A 16,760-nucleotide genomic window follows, 5' to 3' on the forward strand; every position below is an offset into this window, starting at 1 on the left:
CCTGAGTTACACCAGGAGAGAACAGTAGTAAATGTACCTGGGTTACACCAGGAGAGAGCAGTTGTAAATGTACCTGGCTTACACCAGGAGAGGACAGTAGTGTATGCGCCTGGGTTACATGATGAGAGAACAGTAGTATACATGCCTAGTTTACACCGGGAGAGAACAGTAGTATACACACCTGGGTTACACCAGGAGAGAGCAGTAGAGAGCAGTAGTATACGCACCTGCGTTACACCAGGAGAGAACAGTAGTATACACGCCTGGGTTACACCAGGAGAGAACAGTAGATACAAATAATGACCACCAGTAGTGCCAGATACACATAATGACCCAGTATAGTGCCAGATAAACAAATGACCCCAGTAGTGCAATGCCAGATACACATATGCTCCCAGTAGTGCAGTGCCAGATACATATATACCCCCCGTAGGGCAGTGCCAGATACACATATGCCCCAGTAGTGCAGTGCCAGATACACATATGTCCCAGTAGTGCCAGATACACATACACCCCTAGCAGTGCCAGATACACATATGCCCCCACAAGTGCCAAATACACATACACCCCTAGCAGTGCCAGATACACATATGCCCCCCAAGTGCCAGATACACATACGCCCCTAGCAGTGCTAGATACACATACATCCCAGCAGTGCCAGATACACATCTGCCCCAGCAGTCCTAGATACACATATGCCCCCAGCAGTGACAGATACACATACGCCCCCAGTAGTGCCAGATACACATATGCTGCCCCCAGCAGTGCCAGATACACATATGCTGCCCTCAGCAGTGCCAGATACACATATGCTCCCTGCAGTGCCAGATACACATATGCTGCCCCCAGCAGTGCCAGATACACATATGCTGCCCTCAGCAGTGCCAGATACACATATGCCCCCTGCAGTGCCAGATACACATATGCCCCCTGCAGTGCCAGATACACAGATACTGCCCCCACAGTGCTAGATACACAGGTACTTTACCCCACAGTGCTGCTCAACACCGCCGCCTGAGCTCTGCTGCCGCTCCTGCTGCTGCTCCTGCTGCCTACTTCTCCGTCTGAGGGCTAGGGAGAAGAGCGCAGCACGCGCCTCTCCTCCCTCCAGTCTGACTTTCTACAGTCACAGCCACCACCCAGGATCACCTGCTGAGGGATGGAGATAAGAGCACGAGTCTCTCCTCCCCTCAGTCCGATTCTGACTGCAGATGTTCCTGGGATTCTGTAAGCACCGTTGGCCTAGTAATGATGAGTTGCCTGCATCCCAAATTGCAGGTGTACAATGTGTACAATAAAAAAAAAACACAATTACTGTTATTTGCAAAGTTTCAAATACTACAAGGTTCATGCAGGGCAGCACCAGTTGGTTAAGCTCCTGGTATGTGCCAGGCATCTGTCTGATTGCCTGGCTTATGTAAGGCCCTCAAGATTCACACCCCCTCTGGAAAGAAATGAAAAAATACTATTGCAGTGCAACACACTTTAAAGGGGGACATTTTCCCCCAGCTACGCTATGTTACTCTTTTCTTCTGTAGCTGGCTCACTACTGCATAAATTCCCTGTAGCCTGTGGGTTAAGACCATGCTCAAGCCCATATACTACAGATATGATTATTTCTCTAGAGAACTTTCAGAACCATGTGCCATTCTTACATACCTTCTAAAAGCAGGTTTTACTCCTGCTACTAAGTACTTACCACATACGCAGTCCCCCTCACATATATCACTCAATGCCACCGCCCGGGTTCAGCTGCTCCCGTGGCTGAGGGACTTGGAGGAGAGTGCAGCGTGCTCCTCTCCTCCCATCAGTCCGACACCGCATCACTGCCACTGCCCGTGATCGCCCTGCTGGTCCTGTGGCTGGGAAGGAGAGCGCAGGACACTTCTCCTCCCCTCAGTCCGACACTTGTTGGCCCCGTCCTCATACAAAAGAGGGCATGGCTAATACTTGGCAGGGCCTACCGGTGAGCTCCCCTGCTCCCTGGTGGCCTAGTCCGAGCCTGCTTACAGTTGAACGTGGAATATTCAGCAGGGATGAAATTTAACGAGCTGTCTTATCACAAAGTTGGCATCTTATCACAATACCACACTGAAAGTCACTCAGCTCTTCAGAATGACCCATTTGTTTCACAAGTGTTTGCAAATGGAGACTGCATGGCTAGGTGCTTGATTTTATACACCTGTGGCAATGGATCTTATTGAAACAACTGAATTAAATAATTAACATGTATGGGCAAATACTTTTGTACATATAGTGTATATACAGTAGTTCAATAAATGTTCCATATAACTGCTTTGCAAATGCAAATGTCAATGAAAACTTTAGAAGATATCAAGATCCACATTTCATTAAGACTTTAAAAAATTCATACAGTATCCAAGTATGTTCCAATGTTATGGGGGGGGGGAAATATTTTCAAATAGGTGAGATAATTCCTGCATTACCTTGACTTCAGTAACAAAATGATCTTGAGACATGTTTTTATCCAAGCTATCGAAGGAAGAGAAAACATGCAGTACTGTATGCAAAGGATATTCCTTATACTTTCGAAGCATAAACTCTGTTAATACAGTATAGCGGAGATCTCAAATAATAGGGCTAAGTCTATAAATCCACAATGGAAAGTGAAGATGAAAGAAAAGTAGCATGACAAAAGAAGTTGTGATATAACAAGATTATTTTTTATTTTAAAACTAAGTAATGCATCAAAAAAATTCAAGGCCATAATGACAACAGTTCATAATAGTCTATTCTAATAAATGAAATGAAATGATTCAAATAATTCTACTGTATATATATATATGTACTATGCTAGGTATTGACAATCTGTCACTGCTGCAACTTTGACATCCACCCATTACATGCTTTTTGTACTATGCTAGGTATTGACAATCTCTCACTGCTGCAACTTTGACATCCACCCATTACATGCTTTTTGTACTATGCTAGGTATTGACAATCTCTCACTGCTGCAACTTTGACATCCACCCATTACATGCTTTTGTACTGAGGGGGTCATTCCGAGTTGTTCGCTCATTATTTTTTTTCGCAACGGAGCGATTAGTCGCTATTGCGCATGCGCAATGTCAGCAGTGCGACTGCGCCAAGTAAATTTGCTATGCAGTTAGGTATTTTACTCACGGCATTACAAGGTTTTTTCTTCGTTCTGGTGATCGGAGTGTGATTGACAGGAAGTGGGTGTTTCTGGGCGGAAACTGGCCGTTTTATGGGTGTGTGCGAAAAAACGCTACCGTTTCTGGGAAAAACGCGGGAGTGGCTGGAGAAACGGAGGAGTGTCTGGGCAAACGCTGGGTGTGTTTGTGACGTCAAACCAGGAACAAAACTGACTAAACTGATCGCAGATGCCGAGTAAGTCTGGAGCTACTCAGAAACTGCTAAGAAGTGTCTATTCGCAATTCTGCTAATCTTTCGTTCGCAATTTTGATAAGCTAAGATTCACTCCCAGTAGGCGGCGGCTTAGCGTGTGCAAAGCTGCTAAAAGCAGCTTGCGAGCGAACAACTCGGAATGACCCCCTATGCTAGGTATTGACAATCTCTCACTGCTGCAACTTTGACATCCACCCATTACATGCTTTTTGTACTATGCTAGGTATTGACAATCTCTCACTGCTGCAACTTTGACATCCACCCATTACATGCTTTTTGTACTATGCTAGGTATTGACAATCTCTCACTGCTGCAACTTTACCATCCACCCATTACATGCTTTTTGTACTATGCTAGGTATTGGCAATCTCTCACTCCTGCAACTTTGACATCCACCCATTACATGCTTTTTGTACTATGCTAGGTATTGACAATCTCTCACTGCTGCAACTTTGACATCCACCCATTACATGCTTTTTGTACTATGCTAGGTTTCCAATTGACTCTCTGCAATCTCCTCCTGGATGTCTGAACGCTCTCTAAAGCTCAACATGGACAAAACGGAACTCATCATCTTCCCCCCATCCAGAGCAACACCCCCGACCAATATCTCCATCATTGTTGACAACACCACCATCTCCCCCGTTCCCCAACTCCGCTGCCTGGGCGTCACTCTTGATTCCTCCCTCTCCTTTGCACCCCACATCCAAGCTCTGGCACAATACTGTCGTTTCCAGCTACGCAACATTGCTCGTATCAGGCCATATCTCTCCCAGAGTGCAACTAAACTCATTATCCACTCACTGGTCATCTCACGACTTGACTACTGTAATGTCCTCCTCACTGGCCTCGGTTGCTCCCATCTTGCTCCCCTCCAATCTGTCCTGAACTCCGCAGCTAGGCTTATCTTCCTCTCCCGCCGCACCACATCTGCCACTCCCCTTCAACAAAATCTACACTGGCTCCCATTTCCCTACAGAATCCTCTTCAAACTCCTCACCCTCACATACAAGGCCATCTCTAATTCCACTGCTCCCTACATCTCCAACCTCCTATCCCTTCATACTCCCTCCCGCCCCCTACGGTCGACTAATGACCGTCGCCTCTTCACCGCCCTGGTCACTGCTTCCCATGCACGAGTTCAGGATTTAGCCCGTGCTGCACCCCTTCAGTGGAACGCACTCCCCCGCTCCATTAGACTCTCCCCAACCTTGCAAAGCTTCAAACGGGCACTAAAAACCCACCTATTCATCAAAGCATACCCTCCCAATGCATAACCCAGTGCTGAAGCCGCGCCTCCACCCCCCTGCCTCATGCCATGAACATCTCAGCTTTGCTTGCATACTGCCATCAGGCTACCTCCCACTTGCCTGCACCTCTTGTCATCTGTCTGTCGCCCCTCCCCATTAGATTGTTAGCTCTTCAGAGCAGGGCCCTCTTTCCTCTTGTTATCTAAGCCCTCATCTCAACACATTTCACTCACAGCTCTCCCCTACTCAACGACCATCTTTATCCTGCTAGTAAAGGCTCATCTCCATCTATGGCCACCAGCCTCTAGTAGTACGATGATCACTCCCTCGATACTTACATCTTAGCTGTATTATGTCTTGAGAATGTGTGGTGCTCTGTTACCTGTACTCTATTTCTGTTATTTATTTACTGTAATGCAATGTTTTGTCCCCTGTATTGTCCTTTGTACGGCGCTGCAAAACACATGTGGCGCCTTATAAATAAAATGTAATAATAATAATAATATATATATATATATATATATATATATATATATATACATATATATGTAATTTAGAGATGTGCGGTGGGAACTTTAAGTGTTTTGTGTTTTGATTTTGGTTCTTGTTCCATCCTCCTGTTTTGGATCTGGATTGGTTTTGCCAAAACCACCCTTTCGTGTTTTGGTTCTGGATCTAGATGATTTATGAAAAAAACATAAAAACAGCGAAAATCACAGAACTTAGGGGTAATTTTGATCCTACGGTATTATTAACCTCAATAACATTAATTTCCACTCATTTACAGTCTGATCTGAACACCTCACACCTCACAATATTGTTTTTAGGCCTAAAAGTTGCACCGAGGTGGCTGTATGACTAAGCACTGTATTGGCAGACAGGATGGCAAATTTAAAAAATAGCCCACAAACAGCATATCATGCAATGTAAAAGAGGTGCAATGTGGTAGCTGTATGACTAAGCTAAGCGACCCAAGTGTCTGGCACAAACACCTGGCCCATCTAGGAGTGGCACTGCAGTTGCAGACAGGAAGGTACTTAAAAAAACTAGGCTCCAAACAGCACATCATGCAAAGAAGTAAAAGAGGTGATATGAGGTAGCTGTATGACTAAGCTAAGCGACAAAAGTGTGCGGCACAAACAACATGGGATGTGCTGGAAATTGCCCAGATGTAATACACGCACAATATTGGTGGCACAGGATAGCGTACCTCTAAACCACACACGCGGCAAAGCCTATAAAATTAATTTGGGTAATAATAACCTTTTTATGTGGAGCTATTATAATAATATGCAGCACAGGCGAGCGCACCACTACACCACACAGGGCAAGCCCTGTAAAAAATATTTGGATAATAATATAAGTAATGTATATAACCCATTTATTTGGAGTAAATAATATACAGTACAGGACACCACTACTTTACTGAAGCAGCACAAGACAGCACCACTGGACTGGACTTATGCAACAGTACCCATGGACTTATACAGCAGTACCCCTGGAGTTGTATGGTAGTGACAGACAGGATGGCACTTTAAAAAACTAGGCCCCAAACAGCACATGATGATAAGAAAAAAAAAGGTGCAAGATGGTATTGTCCTTGGGCCCTCCCACCCGCCCTTATGTTGTATAAACAGGACATGCACACTTTAACAAACCAATCATTTCGGCGACAGGGTCTGCCACACGACTATGGCTGAAATGACTGGTTTGTTTGGGCCCCCACCAAAAAAGAAGCAATCATTCTATCCTTGCACAAACTGGCCCTACAGAGGCAAGACGTCAACCTCATCCTCATCCTCCAATTCCTCACCCCTTTCAGTGTGTACATCCTCCTCCCTACAGAGTATTAATTTGTCCCCACTGGAAACCACCATCACAGGTCCCTGTGTACTTTCTGGAGGCAATTACTGGTAAAGGTCTTTCCGGAGGAATTTATAATTCATTTTGATGAACATCATCTTCTCCACATTTTGTGGAAGTAACCTCTAACGCCGATCGCTGACAAGGTTACCAGCTGCACTAAACACTCTTTCGAAGTACAAACTGGAGGGGGGCAACTTAGGTAAAATAAAGCCAGTTTGTGCAAGGGCATCCAAATTGCCTCTTTTTCCAGCAAGTATACGTACGGACTGTCTGGCATGCCTCCTTGGATGCTGTCACTCATATAATCTTCCACCATTCTTTCAATGGTGACAGAATCATATGCAGTGATAGAAGACATGTCAGTAATCGTTGGCAGGTCCTTCAGTCCGGACCAGATGTCAGCACTTGCTCTTAACTGCCCTGCATCACCGCCAGCGGGTGGGATAGGAAATCTTATCCTTTTCCTCGCAGCCCCAGTTGCGGGAGAAAGTGAAGGAGGAGCTGTTGACGGGTCACATTCCACTTTAGTTGACAATTTTCTCATCAGCAGGTCTTTGAACCTCTGCAGACTTGTTTCTGCCAGAAAGAGAGATACAATGTAGGCTTTAAACCTAGGATCGAGCACGGTGGACAAAATGTAGTGCTGTGATTTCAAAAGATTGACCACCCTTGAATCCTGGCAAAGCGAATGAAGCACTCCATCCACAAGTCCCACATACTTTGTGGAATTGCTCCGTCTTAGCTCCTACTTCAATTTTTCCAGCTGCTTCTGCATAAGCCTGATGGGGGGAATGACCTGACTCAAGCTTTGCAGTGTCTGAACTGACTTCACGTGTGGAAAGTTTGAAGGGTTGGAGAACCTTGCACAAGACAGAATTAATTTTCCACTGCAAATGAGTCAGGTGCATTTCCCCTCCTTTGCCTATATCGTAGGTGGATGTATAGGCTTGAATGGCCTTTTGCTGCTCCTCCATCCTCTGAAGCATATAGAATGTTGAATTCCACCTCGTTACCACATCTTGCTTCAGGTGATGGCAGGGCAGGTTCAGGAGTGTTTGCTGGCGCTTCAGTCTTCAGCACGCAGTGGCTGAATGTCGAAAGTGTCCCGCAATTTTTCGGCCCACTGACAGCATCACGTGCACACCAATGTCATTTTCCAAAAACTTTTGCACCACCAAATTAATTATATGTGCAAGACATGGGACATGCTGGAATTTGCCTACATGTAATGCTGCACAATATTGGTGGCATTGTCCGATATCAAAAATCCCCAGGAGATTCTAATTGGAGTAAGCCATTGTGTGATGATGTCCCACAGTTTCTGTAAGAGGTTGTCAGCGGTGTGCCTCTTACGGAAAGTGGTGATACATAGCGTAGCCTGCCTGGGAACGAGTTGGCGTTTGCGAGATGCTGCTACTGGTGCCACTGCTGTTGTTGTTGCTGCGGGAGGCAATACATCTACCCAGTTGGCTGTCACAGTCATATAGTCCTTAGTCTGCTCTGTTCCACTTGTCCACATGTCCATGGTTAAGTGGACAGTGGGTAAAACTGCATTTTGTAGGACACTGAGGACACTTTTTCTGATGTCTCTGTACATTCTCGGTATCGCCTGCCTACTGAAGTGGAACCTAGATGGGATTTGGTACCGGGGACACACTACCTCAAACAATTCTCTAAGTCCTACTGAACCAATGGCGGATACCGGACGACGCACGTCTAACACCAACATAGCTGTCAAGGCCTCAGTTATCCGCTTTGCAACAGGATGACTGCTGTCATATTTCATCTTCCTCACAAAGGACTGTTGGACAGTCAATTGCTTAGTTGAAGTAGTACAAGTGGTCTTCCGTCTTCCCCTCTGGGATGACGAATGACTCCTAGCAGCAACAACAGCAGCGGAAGCAACAGCAGCAGTAGGCGTACCACTCAAGGATCGTCCGGAGGAATCCCAGTTAGGAGAGGACTCCTCAGTATTGCCAGTGACATGGCCTGCAGGACTACTGATGTTCCTGACTGAGGAGGAAGTTGACATTGAGGGAGTTGGTGGTGTGACTTGCAGGATCTTGGGTACAAGAGGAAGAAGGGATTTAGGTGTCAGTGGACTGCTTATGCTCTTACCCAAAGTTTCACAATTTAACACTGGTTTCTGATGAATGCGTTGCAGGTGACGTATAAGGGAGGATGTTCTTAGGTGGTTAACATCCTTACCCCTACTTATTACAGATTGACAGAGGTAACACATGGCTTGATATCTGTTGTCCGGATTTGTGGAGAAATAATTCCATACCGAAGAGGTGGCTTTTATTGGTATTTTGCCAAGGCATCACAATGGGCTTATTCATCCTATGGACAACAGGTGTCTACCCCAGTGACTGATTTAAACAAACTACATCACCATCAGAATCCTCCTCATCAACTTCCTCCTCAGTGCCAGCAAAACTCATATCCTCATCCTGGTGTACTTCAACAGAGACATCTTTAATTTGAATATCAGAAACTGGACTGTGGGTGCTCCCTCAAGCACTTTCAGAGGGCCTGTAAATGGTGGAAGGAGCCACCTCTTCCCATCCAGTGTTGGGAAGGTCAGGCATCACAACCGCCGACACACTTGGACTCTTCTTGGGGATTTGTGATACTATCTTAGAATACACAATTCTTTGCCTGTGCTTTCACCAGCTTAACTCTTTTCATTTTTCTAGTGGTAGTATGAGGGCTTCCATCATCATGTGAAACTGAACCACTGGTCATGTACATAGGCCAGGGCCTTAGCCGTTCCTTGACACTCGTGTCGTAAATGGCATATTGGCAAATTTAAGTTTCTCCTCAGACCATTTAAATTTATTTTATTGGGTCATTTTACTGAACTTTTGCTTTTTGGATTTGACATGCCCTCTAATATGACATTGGGCATTGGCCTTGGCAGATGATGTTGATGGCATTTCATCATCTTTCTCATGACTAGTGGCAGCAGCTTCAGCACTAAGAGGACATGGTTCTTGACCTTTCCCTATTTTATCCTACAAATTTTTGTTCACTATTATTTTTCTGGAGTTATATAACAATGGCCCTCATTCCGAGTTGATCGCTCGCAAGGCGATTTTAGCAGAGTTACACACGCTAAGCCGCCGCCTACTGGGAGTGAATCTTAGCTTCTTAAAATTGCGACCGATGTATTCGCAATATTGCGATTACAAACTACTTAGCAGTTTCAGAGTAGCTTCAGACTTACTCGGCATCTGCGATCAGTTCAGTGCTTGTCGTTCCTGGTTTGACGTCATAAACACACCCAGCGTTCGCCCAGACACTCCTCCGTTTCTCCGGCCACTCCTGCGTTTTTTCCGGAAACGGTAGCGTTTTTAACCACACGCCCCTGAAACGCCGTGTTTCCGCCCAGTAACACCCATTTCCTGTCAATCACATTACGATCGCCGGAGCGAAGAAAAAGCCGTGAGTAAAAATACTATCTTCATTGTTAAATTACTTGGCGCAGTCGCAGTGCGAATATTGCGCATGCGTACTAAGCGGAATTTCACTGCGATGCGATGAAATATACCGAGCGAACGACTCGGAATGAGGGCCAATATTCGGTAGAGGAGAGCATACCTCTACAACAGACTTGGCAAACCCTGTGAACATTATTTAGAATAAATATTAATAACCCCTTTATTTGGAGTAAATAATATACAGCAATGAACTTATATGGCAGCACCACTGGACTTGACTTATACGGCACTACCATTTGTTAAAGCTGATTAACTTACAGGACAGAAAAGCTATACCTTTTACACTAAAATTCTAGCCTCTGCGGCCGCTGGATGTAATCCTTAACCTACGTACTTTTTACCCAGTTAGCGCACACAGGCCCGTACCGTGTAAGAGCTTTGCGTACACACGCCGCAACGGATGTACAAAGTACACCCTTTGCGTACACACACCGACACACTGTAAGCACAATGCAGCTACACGTGTGGCAGGAAAACACTTTAAACCTTAGCAGGAAAGGGACACGACACTAATGTATTTAAAATATAGTGGGATCCGACCCACCAACAGTTATTTACTAAAAGGAGGTTACAATAGTAATACAATCACAATAAAAGATACAGGCTACAATAAATGATACATACGTTTGTCTCGCCAGCCCCACCCAGTCCCGGTCCTCAATCAATCAAGATAGATGACCTTCAGAGAATGTGTGTGGCCGGCCAGGTAGCTGGGCTTTTATACATTTGTCCAAAACATGATACAATAGAAACTGTAATCTCTTCACCTATAGGTCAAAGGGTTGGTCATTTACAGTACAGGAGGGGTCATAGGTCGGTTTTAATAGGTGGGCGATGCCTGGTCCAGGTGTACTTGCAGTTGGTCTCCACTGGGTTCCCCCCGAATATCAGGAGTACAGTAAATACAGTTAATATTAATATTCTGTTCCTGCGCATATCTATGCGCAGGAGCATGCTATATTCTGCAAACTGCTACCGGAATATTGCTCTTAAAACACCTGGCAGCTGGATACCAAACACCACCTCCTAACCTAATGCTGTCCCCTCATATCCTGTAAAGGTGAATCCCTTTGTTGTTGTACCCTTTAAGCAAGTGTACCTCACTGGTGTGGTGCATGTGGGCTATGTGTAAATCGTGCACTATGTGGATTAAATATGAAATATGTCTTTGTAGCTTTTCCATGCGAATATAAATGCTACCGTAATTACTCATACCACACGCTAATACGCATCACCGTGTGAGCGGTTATATGCAACTTGCGAGTATGCGCACGAATGGCAGAACAAGTACGCGCACGGAGGCCATCTGTGTGGTGTTTGTATGTGATGTGTATTGCTGTAATATTTTCCACATCGACAGTCCACCCTTTGGCAGTCATCAATAACTGCCACTTAACTACTAAACAGAAAATATTATCTATACATTATATATAAGTTTGGATGATCGGAGGAGAGTTGTAGGTGGGAAATGTATAGCCTAGTGGGATAGTAAAAAGCATGTATGTATGAATCAATGTCTGAGGGGCATGTATCATTGTGACGTTTATATTCTAAGTAAGCTTTGAGGTATTGCGAAGTATACATTAAATCCTTCTTATCTCGTATTAAGGGTCAGTACTTGGGCAAACAAACACTACCGATCTCTGTTCGGGCAAGGGCTTTCAACCCTCACCTTTTTGGCTTCTCATTCCAACAAATGGGGAGCACATTTATCTGATGATACATGGAGGGGGAACATATGTGAGTGCTAATATATGTGGATAACACCTGTCTACTATGTGTGCCATTAACTGAAGGTTGCAGTGATGAAGGTAAGACACATATATAAAAATACATTCACATAAAATTGGGTATGGTTGACGTCTTTTCTGGTGGGATGTTCTGGGTAAGGGGGGAAACAGAGAAATGTTGAAAGAAACAGACCATGAAATTCATTTGCAATCCTTATCATAACACTGTCTCTACGGATGGATCATAAATTAAATCTGCTGCTTTAACAACACCCTTGCTCCTTAGACTCATAAAATTTGTGCCATGCGTGCGCCGTGTCAAGATTCGAACACACCAATAATTATGATGACTCCCAGGATACAAAGGAGAAACTTTCCCAGACTCATAATAACATTCTGTACCCACTCTCCTAACTCTGAGAACCATTTGCATGGGTTTAACCATGAGACCCAGCCAGTCAGTTCATCACCCACAGCCGTCAAGGTAAGGTTGTGTTTCCTCCTGAACTCCCACTTCAACTGCAAGATCTCGTCCATCTTTTGATCCATGATCTCCGTGGGGTCGTCAGTGCTATTCGTAATATACGTACAGCACTTCACACCACATTGAGTTGCCAGGGTAACACAGTACCCACCTGTCACGGCCGTAACGTAACTAAGGACCATCCTGTGCTGGATAAATTCCTTCTTGTAGGCTTGTAACTCCCTACCCGTATACCTGAAGGTGTCATCATACATCTCGGTGATATTATCTATCAAGTTTGCCAGCGCATGGATGTACCTATAATTTATAGTTCCTCTGGCAGTACGGGTGATATCTAATGTGAGAAGGAACTGAATCCCGGTGGATTCATGGATCAAATCAGAGGCTGCATGCTCTGTTCTATCCATAAGGTGTCTCTTGATGATGTGTTCATAATGGGTATGAGTATAAGGAGTCTGAGCGTTGCGGTGAACGTCTTTCATTTTGTCGTGGGTTATGGTCATGACCTCTGGTAGTACTCTCCCAATATAACACAACCCTTAAGAGCTCGGAGTAAGCCACTTGTACACTTTCCTCCACATAAGAATTAGGCATCATCTGGGAGAACATAAGGGACAAAATGTAACAACACCATATCACAAATCTTTCTTATAAAGAAACCAATCCCTAGTTCTCTCATTTGCTCAGTACACGTATCAGGCTGGATGATGTGGGCACAATACTCCTGTGATACTTTTCCAACCCACATGGTTTTGATCCCACGTGTATACCTATGCTGAAAATACTTCCCACTGGTGGCTATCTTGCGTACAAGTTGATGGGAACATTATCAGCTCTATGTGAAAAGGTCATTGGCTGGTTATTCCAAATCACTTCCCAATTTCCTGGTTTTCAGAAATTGGATACATTAAAACACAACAGGGACCTACCTATGTTGTACTGGTGGAGCTTCAAGCTAGGGGGCCTAGATATATTGAATTTCTTGTCCACTGGTCTCCCACCCTGTAATTTGAGTACCTCATCTATTGTTATAGGGTATGGTACTAATCCTGACTTACTCTGTCCTTGAGGTACCTGTGATCACACCCAACAATCTGTTTGGTTTAAGACCTTACCCACTAATGAGTGGTAATCACTCAGTGGATGTTGGCCCCTGTCGGTATTCATGTTGGACTGACATCTTTGGATGCACCCATCTTCGACTATGTTCTCGCAATTTCTACATATACAATATTCGTCAGATAATAACCCATCACAGTGCCTCCGAGCTCCATGACTACCAGAGCGCTTACTGATAACAGCCTTTACTAGAGTGATGTGCTGCTCCTGAGATCCTACAAATCCGTACTCGCCATCAGAACCCATTCCATATCCTTGCTCGACGTCTCTGGGACCCTCACAAAAACAGATTGTCCTGATTAAAAACAGAGTTACCAGAAAAACCCGAAACGCAGTCTCTTGAGGTAGATCCATTTCGCTAAGGAGCAAAAAGAAAATAAGAGGGGAAATAAAAGAAAAATGCAGTGGGGGGTAAAAAAAGAAAAATGGTACAACAAACATCCTTGATCTTGTTCTCCACGCTCAGATGCCTTTCAACAGTCCTGCCTCTCAGCTTTCCCGGTATAGACTCTCTAGTGATTTGAGGTTCTCATCACCTTTATCTTTGTCACGAGTTTTCTCCAGGTCAGCGACCTTCTTGCAGTGGGACGAGTGAACCCAAGTCTCTCTCTCGGCAACCTTTAGTGCTGTCGTGCTGGTCAACAAAACTTGATACGGTCCTTCCCACCTGTCTATGAGGCAACCTGAGCATAAAAAAATTTGAATCATCACATAATCCCCAGGCTCAATGTCATGACAATTATTGTTCGGTAAGTCAGGAATCACCAGCTTTAGATTCCGTTGTTGATTTCTCAGCTGCTGGCTCATCCTAACCAAATATTGCACAGTTATTTCGTTATTGCACTTCAAATCATCCTGGGGGTCTATCATTACGTGGGGTTGTCGACAAAAAAGAACTTCGAAGGGTGATAAGTTAAGCGGTGACCTTGGAGTGGTTCTGATGCTGTACAACACTAGTGGCAAAGCTTCTGGCCACAACAATCCAGTTTCAGCCATTACTTTGCTCAGCTTATTCTTAATAGTGCTGTTCATTCTCTCCACCTTAGCACTTGCCTGTGGCCGGTAGGGAGTATGCAGCTTGCTATTAATTCCCATCAGTTTGCACATGACCTGAAAGACTTCACCTGTAAAATGGGTACCCCTATCACTTTCAATCATTCTAGGGATACCATATCTGCACACAAATTCCTGCACGATTTTCTTTGCAGTGAACACAGCAGTATTTGTGGCAGCGGGGAATGCTTCTACCCTGTTTGAAAACACATCAGTACATACTAACACTTGTTTTAAATTCCTACAGGGTAGTAACTGTATGAAGTCGATTTGTATTACCTGAAAAGGTCCTTCTGTATGAGGGATATGGGATGGCTCTGTTGGTATTGCCTTACCAATATTCTTCCTCAAGCATGTAAGACATGTCATTGCTTTCTTACCCACATGAGAAGAGAACCCTGGTGCACTCCAGTAGGCTCTCACCAGTTTGCACATACCTTCTTTACCTAGATGAGTCAGACCGTGTGCCGCCTCAGCTAGGCTTGGGAGATATGCTCTGGGGGCCACTGGCTTACCGTGTCCATCTGTCTAAAGTCCTGAGGGCTCCTGACCATATCCCTTCACCTTCCAGACTGCCTTTTCCTGTAGGGAACACAAATTTTGCATTTTGATTAACTGTTGTGTGTTAACTGTTTCAAATGTCATCAGATATGTGACGTTCGTTGGTATTGTGGTGCTTGCTGCAGATTTTGCCGTATATATATATTTGATACTGCCGTATATGTCCAGTGGTACTGCCATAAAAATCCAGTGATCCTGCCATATAGTTCCAGTGATCCTGGCATATTATTCCAGTGGTACTGGCGTATAGTTCCGGTCCAGTGATACTGCCGTATATGTCCAGTGATACTGACATATATGTCCATTGATGCTGCCGTATACTGTATGTCCAGCGGTACTGGTGTATAAATCCAGTTATCCTGCCATATAATTCCAGTGGTACTGGTGTATAAATACAGTCCTGTGATACTGCCGTATATGTCCAGTGATACTGTCATATATGTACATTGAAACTGCCGTATGTGTCCAGTGGTACTGCCGTATAAATACAGTGATCCTGCCATATATGTCTAGTGATCCTGCCATATAATTCCAGTGGTACTGGCGTATAAGTCCGGTCCAGTGATACTGCCGTATATGTCCAGTGATACTGCCATATATGTCCATTGATACTGCTGTATACAGTATGTCCAGAGGTACTGCCGTATATATCCAGTGATCCTGCCATATAATTCCAATGGTACTGGAGTATAAGTCCAGTCCAGTGATCCTGCCGTATATTACCAGTGGTACTGACATATAATTCCAGTGGTATGAGCGTATATATATACCCTGTTGCAAAGCGGATTACTGAGGCCATAACAACTATGCTGGTGTTAGACATACGTCCAGTATCCATCATTAGTGCAGTGGGACTGCGGTGTCAATCCTAGATGGGCCAGGTGTTTGTGCCGCACACTTGTGTCGCTTAGCTTAGTCATACAGCTACCTCATTGCCATCTTTTACTTCTTGGCATGATGTGCTGTTTGGGTACTATTTTATTTTAAGTTCCATCCTGTCTGACACTGCAATGCCACTGATAGATGGGTCAATTGTTTGTGTCACTTAGCTTAATCATACAGCTACCTCATTGCACCTCTTTTACTCCTTTGCATGATGTGGTGTTTGGGGCCTAGTTTTTTTAAGTGCCATCCTGTCTGCCACTGCAGTGCCACTCCTTGATGGGCCACGTGTTTGTGCCGCACACTTGTGTCACTTAGCTTAGTCATACAGCAACCTTGCTGCACCTCTTTTTCATCTTTGCATCATGTGCTGTTTGGTGCATGTTTTTTTAAAGTGCTATCCTGTCTGACACTGCCGTATAGGTCCAGGGATACTACTGTATTAGTCCAGGGGTACTTCCATATAAGTCCACCAATTGCAGAATTTTTGAACAATGACAGCGGCGTGCAGGATATGCTGTCAGTGGACTGAAAACTGCGGGCCACTTTCGACATTCTGCCACTGCATGCCACTACTAGATGGGCCAGGTGGTTGTGTCACTTAGCTTAGTCATACAGCAACCTTGGTGCACTTATTTTTCTTCTTTACATAATATGCTGTTTGGGGACTAGTTTTTTAAATCTGCCATCCTGTCTGACACTGCTTTGCCACTCCTAGATGGGACAATTGTTTGTGTCGCTTAGCTTAGTCATACAGCTACCTCATTGCACCTCTTTAAATCTTTGCATGATGTGCTGTTTGGGGCCTTTTTTTTATATCTGCCATCCTGTCTGCCACTGCAGTGCCACTCCTAGATGGTAATAGTACAACATAGGAAAAAGGGTGCAGGTGCACCATACACCATTAACATTATTATAACCA

This window comes from Pseudophryne corroboree, chromosome 5 (genome assembly GCF_028390025.1).
Source record: "Pseudophryne corroboree isolate aPseCor3 chromosome 5, aPseCor3.hap2, whole genome shotgun sequence".
In the NCBI taxonomy this organism is placed as follows: Eukaryota; Metazoa; Chordata; class Amphibia; order Anura; family Myobatrachidae; genus Pseudophryne; species Pseudophryne corroboree.